The sequence below is a fragment of the Dermochelys coriacea genome, chromosome 2 (genome assembly GCF_009764565.3).
Source record: "Dermochelys coriacea isolate rDerCor1 chromosome 2, rDerCor1.pri.v4, whole genome shotgun sequence".
Lineage (NCBI taxonomy): Eukaryota > Metazoa > Chordata > Testudines > Dermochelyidae > Dermochelys > Dermochelys coriacea.
In genome coordinates, this window is record NC_050069.1 from 24,272,507 (window position 1) to 24,279,187 (window position 6,681).

The following is a 6,681-nucleotide window of genomic DNA, read 5'->3' on the forward strand; positions in this document are numbered from 1 at the left end:
GCTCAGGTTAGCTGTTTGAGTTCAAGCCTGTAGGGCAGCCATCACTTCACTGCTATTTTACCCAGCATTCACTAACCTGACTTAAGAACACACCTTTTTTTTTTTTTTTTTGCACTGTAGACATAGGACTCACTCAACACCTTTGTGCACCAGAACCTGGATGTGTTAAATTTCTGGGCAGGCTGCAAATGGCACCTTTATTCCCAGTCTTTTGGGAAGAGGCTTGGGTTTATTTTATTATCTTCATATTAGCTGACGGATACATGTGTCTAGGCAGATGACCAGACCTTTTGTGTAGGTTCTATTGTGTATTTTAATGTATGGGATGGCCCCTAGTGCAGGGGTTCTCAACCTTTTTTCTTTCTGAACCCCCCCCCCAACATACTATACAAATTCCACAGTCCACCTCTGCCATAACTGTTTTTCTCATATCTAGTAGATTAAAAGCCAGGGCTGGCACTAGGGGGTAGTAAGCAAGGCTACTGCCTGGGGCTCTACCCCACAGGGGGCCCTGGGAAGTTAAGTTGCTCAGGCTTCAGCTTTCTGACCTGGGCCCCAGGGAGCCCTGCTCTCTGATTTATTTTGGCAGAGCCCCTGAAACCTGCTCCTGGCCTCAAATCTCTGGTTGAGAACCGCTACCCTAGTGCACATAATGGGCACCTATGGGGTGTGTGGCTGTTTGTTTTATATTTATAGAAGGCTACATAAATAAATGCCCAGGAAAGAGCAAACCATGTGTAATCAAAGAATTGCCTTGTAGCTGGGTTTCCCAGCAGAGGAATTGTCATAGTCCTCAGATAATGAAACTAACTAGGAAGGATGATGATTGGTATCAGGAATCTTGGAGAAACAGGGACAATAAAAGTCTACTGGGGCAGAAAACTGCCAAATTTCAATAATTTAGGATCTGCCTATAGATTTTGTTGTTTTGGCCAGAACGCAAGACAGAAATGTTTGCCCCTTGTGGTTGTGAAGACAAACCTGCAGGTTGCGAACTGATGCCCCCTGTTACCCTACTGAGTCTGCAGCCAGACAGCCTGAAACACTAGCACCTTGAAGACATGTGAAACACTAGCACCTCGAAGACATGACACCTTCCCATCTGACTGAGAGTTAGCTCTGAAGTCCAGTTATCACCGCATATGCTAACATTGCTAATTTCACTGACCCTGCTAATTCAAACATTTATGTAATGCACTTAGGCACTATTGCTGAGTTACAGCTGTATGTGGCATGACCTTGGTGATGTTCTAATTATTTAAAAAGGACACTGCAGAGAGCAAAGTAGCATGGTTTGAATATGCAGATAGTCAAAACTTCTATAAAATATTCCTTTGACCATATAAAATATTGAGATGTTGCAACAAAGAGTTTGAAGACCTGTAGAAACAGCTGAAAACAAGGAGGAAAAGATAGAACAAAGTGACCTTCCAGCTGTCTATGGATCTCTAACAAGAGTTCCATGGACCACCAGTGTTCCATGGACCACACTTTTGGAACCATGCTGCTGGTCTATGATGGCCGTGCATTCACTTGGTAAATTTACAGTAGGATGATCAGGGAGGCTTCTATGCACCCTCTGCTCTGTGTTTAGCTGGCTTTTCATTTGAAGTTAGAACTCAAAGTAATACCCCCAAGGTGTGACCCAGGAGAATAAGGTCATAGTAAAGATTACCAACCCTGAGTGAACAGAATGGCTGACATTTGCACATCCCTGCTATGAATCTGTGAACACCTAGAGCTCAGTGAGGTCTGAGGAACCCTATTCTCCCTGAAGTATTGTTTAAAGGCAAAAAATGGCAGCAGAACCACCAGAGTTTCCAGGTGCTATTGCTAGAGAATAGGGTATTGGGAAAGTTTCCACATGTAGATAAAAGTTCTAGGTGTAGCAGCACATGTGCGCATGAATGTAGAAAGTCTAGAAGTGCCTCTCAGCCCTCTATTATGGCTACCACGTTGGTTTCTGAAATATAGGTGTCTTGTTGAAGTCCAGACGGACAGAAAGAAAAGGCCGGAGTGTAAAGTGTTCTGCAGGAAGAGGCAGCAGGATTTGGTCAGTGGCAGTCACTGGGTATTCTCCTCTTCCCAACTCTTTAGGGCCAAATTCTAACCTCATGTACGTCAATGTAAATCCAGAGCAACTCCAGTGGAACTGATACATTGGAGTTCTTCCAGATACATATCAGTTTATATGAGAGCAGGATTTAGCTTTTAGGTAAGTATACTCTTGGAAACTGTATAAAATACTGAAGAGAGTATGACATATTTTCCAGCATGAGTCTGTAAAACTACATTTTCTCTTAAAAATATTTTAACTTTTAACAGAAAAACTGTGTTGATAAAAATCCTAGAGTTAGTTTTCCTTGATCACCAGCCACAGACACAAACTACATTAAGCATCAAAGAATTGCCTAATCTTCGGCGGTAATTGCAGATCATAGTTTTGCTGGTCATTTTAGGGAATAGGGCCCACAACTTGGACATGGAGTCACAGAGACCAGCCAAATTTAAATCTGGCCAAATTCGCATCTGTTCCTTGGGCTTTATATATTTGAAATGTAACTCAGAAACTGCTTTGATATCCTGACCCTGTTCATTCATTTGGCTTTTGTGAACGGAAACCAAAAAGTATGGAGACTCAATCATATAACCTTTTATTCTGTGATTAATACCAATTTCCTCTGTTGCGGGTATTGGTGTGATACCATGTAGTCTGAGGTTATTTAGTAGACCATAGCATCTAAAGTGTCTGTAAACTGACCAATACAAAAAATGCTGAGGGATTCAAGACACCACTACAAAGTCACATGTTCCTTCTCATGTGGTTTTAGAAGGTTAAAAATTATGCAAAAACACAAAAAGAAAACAAACAGAACAAGCCCCATGCCTCTTCAAAATGACAGCATCCTATGCTTTACCAGAAGTAGAAGCTGTGATTGTAACAACGTGGGTAAATTAAAACTGATGACATTTCATGTGACTCTCTGGTTGGCTATTTCCTGGCTGTCAACATTTTAGCTTTGTTGATAACCTCTAGAACTGAACAAACATCTGATTTGGAAAAGCCAACTACATTCATTCAGATTGTCAAAATACAAGAAAAGAATGCTCATCCCACTTTTCTAGATGGGGCATGTTACATGGAATGATGAAATATCCTCTGTGCAGGACTAGTGTGGATAAAAGCCAGGTTGCTGTTCTCATAGTCATTTGTCAGCTTCCACCGGATTCTGTATAAAGCAGCTTATACAAAAACCCCTCCTGAGATACATACTAATGTTATATTTTTCCAATTTGTTACAAAGGGGCAAATTCCCTTGCGCATCATCTCCCAGTAGTTGCCCTATTTCTTTGAGGGCTTTATGCATGATCACATGTTCTTCTTGGCAACAGGAATTCATCTCACCTACGTTTTTCTGTAGTCCTTGTTCAAAATCAGCCAATATTTGATGCTTTGCATCTTTGCTGAGGGAAAAGTATTTATAACCACCTCAATCTCACTTAATAGGCATGTCAGATCCTGGTCTGTTCTATTATAATTGAAAATCTAAAAGTGTTTGAAATGAAAAGTTGTTTTGAAACGAAACATTGAATTCTTCATTTCAATTTTCACTTAAATTGGCATGTTCTTGCAGAATGCTTTGATTTCATTGAATTGGCATTTTCAAATGAAAAATGTTCTGGCAGAAAAGTTTGGACCAGCTCTAGCTAGAATCCAGCTTGTTTTGTTTTTAGTGTAGATGGGACCGTAGCCATGTTCTGATTATATTCTTGAATCAAACTTTCATCTGGAGAGAACCTCTTTCCAAAGCCTCAACAGCAGTGGTGAATGCTTCCCTCCAAATCCGTAGTGTAGACTGAGCTTCAGCGTGGACAAAGCCAGAACAGGTTACAAATATTTTTTAAAAGAGAGATTTAAATAAAAAATAGGTTTCGTCCATGCTCTTTCAGGAACTTGAATTGTTTTAAAGATGTTTCTGGGTTCAATCGCTTTATGAAGCAATGTTCCTGATGTGCCTAAAATTCTGCATTAAAACATGGAAAATGTAGAAATAAATAAAATCGTCTTTCTGTGGCTGAAAAAGGGGCCTGTTAGCTATTTGCTACCTCCCAAGTGGATTTTTTAAATCAAAGGGGGACACTGTGATTAGATTAAGGCACCAGAATGACACCAGCTCTGAATTTGCTTTGAACTTTGAAAGTCTCCCAGGCTGAAGTGCTGTTCAAAGACAATTGCCTTGCAGGAATAAATATGGGGGAGGGTTTAATTACCACCTCCTCTTCTCATCCCTCATCTTCTTTAGCCAGACACACACAGAGCTCAGATTTCAGCAATTTCTTTTCTCACTGACACTATGGGCTGGGGGGGGGGTGAGGGGGGTTGAACACTACAGAGCTGGAAAAAAGTCAGTAATGAGCTGAAGCAAAGGGGTAGGAAGAAATGTTTGCCAGTACCTTTTCACCTGTATAAACCCAGTTTGAAAAGTCTGCACTCATTCCTGAGTCTGAGGCAACTTGAGCTTCTGTTAGAAAATGGAGCAGACCATTTTAATCTTTACACAAACTAACATGTACTCATAGGTGGCGAGTTATATGGCCCTGGGGTATCCATGCTCCACCAATATTTAGGAACGTGGGCCCGGCTCCACCAATGTTTGGGCTTACCACACTTTGTGGGGGCCCCGCGCTTCAGGGGGTTCCAAGGTGGCCTGGGGGATTAGCGGGGGAGCCTGGTGCCAGCAGAAGCAGGCGACCCATCCCAAGACCACCCCGCTCCACCCCGCCGGCTCCCGGGGGAAGGGGCAAAAGCCGGAAAGAGGCAGGACGAGTGTGAGGGCTTTGGGCAAGAGGCAGAATGGGGGTGGGGAGGGGGCAGAGCAGGGGCGGGCTGGGGCCCCCCAAAGCATGGGACCCCCCAAAGTGCAGGACCTGTGGCAGTTGCCCCAGTCAGTCCTATGGATGGGATGGATCTGCCTGGACCCTGCATCCTCCTGAAGCTCGGGGCCCCCGGGTTTATTGGTCAATGGGGTTGTAACCACTGTTTCATCTAACTGCACTCAGAGCAGGTCTAGCTAGCACAAGGATGCAAATGCAAGTGCCTCTTCTGCACAAGTGCTCCTGACATTTTTAGTGTTGATAGAGTTGCACCAATGCTAGACCAGCACTGGGAGAATCCACTAATGGATTAATTGTCTTTGTATGGACAAGGCCTAAATGAATGCTGCCTCCAGACTGATGTCACATCTGATCACTCCATTTTGTTCCCTTTGATTTATAAGGTATTACTTGTTATCATTAATTTTATCAGCAATATTGAATAATTGGGAAAGCGTGAGCCTGTTTTGCCCGATTTTGAATCCATTCAAACATGGTGGGTTCAAAATTTTGCCTTTAGTTCTAAAATGATCTGGTTGGCATTCTGAAACTTTTCAAATAGGAGCAGAGATGGGAAAGAGGGTGGCGGGAGGAAAGGAAAAAAATAAGATGAAAAATAAAGCAGAGGGGAAAAAACAAATACAGAAGGAGAGCCTGAGGAAAAGCAGAGAGTGAGAGAGAAAGAGAAATCTTAATAAAAAGCAAATATTGTATGTACTCTGTATTTAGGGTGACCAGTTCCCAATTTTATAGGGACAGTCCCGATATTTGGGGCTTTGTCTTATACTATTACCTCCCACCCCCATCCTGATTTTTCCACTTGCTGTCTGGTCACCCTACCTGTGTTGGAAGCCCCCACTAGTGCTAGTCTACAATAGTTTTGATAGAGAGAGGTAGTGGGTAGAGAGCTTCTTCTATGCTCAAGCATATGGCATAGGCTTCCCTAGCTAAAAAAGGATATTTTTGTGGGGGAGGGTTAATTAGAATTACCCTTGGAAAAAATACTTAGGTTTAAATGAGAGTATAAGTTTCACAAATTCTAACTAGAGCTATTGGTGAACCTCAATTACAGTATTAAATCTGCCAGACCTCACATTGCATTAGCTTTGCAGATCCTTTAATTTCTACATGGAGGCAGTTCCTTCCCTCACCAAGAAACCCAGAATTCTCTGCATACTGTGGATCCCCGACCCGGAGAAGTGGCAGCTGCTTCCCACTACCTTTGCACTGTGTGAGAGATGCAAAGGGAGCAATGCTGGGAGCCAAGAGCTGGCTTGATTGCTTCCACCCCTCCAAAAGTCCATATACACCCCATATTGGGCACAACCATGGTCCTTGTCTTTCCCTGAGCTCAAGGATTATAACAGTCTATTAGTGATGTTGCTAAACTCACAGAGGAGGCAGGGAGCACCTGATTCTTGCCCTTCTGCACAGAGTTGACCCACCAAAAGATGGCACAGGGGCTGCATTCCCTCTGTATCCGATGCATCCGATGAAGTGAGCTGTAGCTCACGAAAGCTTATGCTCTAATAAATTTGTTAGTCTCTAAGGTGCCACAAGTACTCCTTTTCTTATTCCCTCTGTACTATGCATAGTGCTCCAGGAGCACCCATGGGTGTGATGCAGCTGTGCAAAGTCCCATACAGCTGGCTGTTCCGTAAAGGCAATGTTAAACTCTCCATAGATGAGAAACCACTGTCACCAATCACCGAAAAGCAATAGTCTCTGGCATAGAAATGCAGCAGCCAGGCAGACAAATGGCAGACAGCCCACTTTATGCCAATGGGCGTGGGGTAGGGGGTTGAC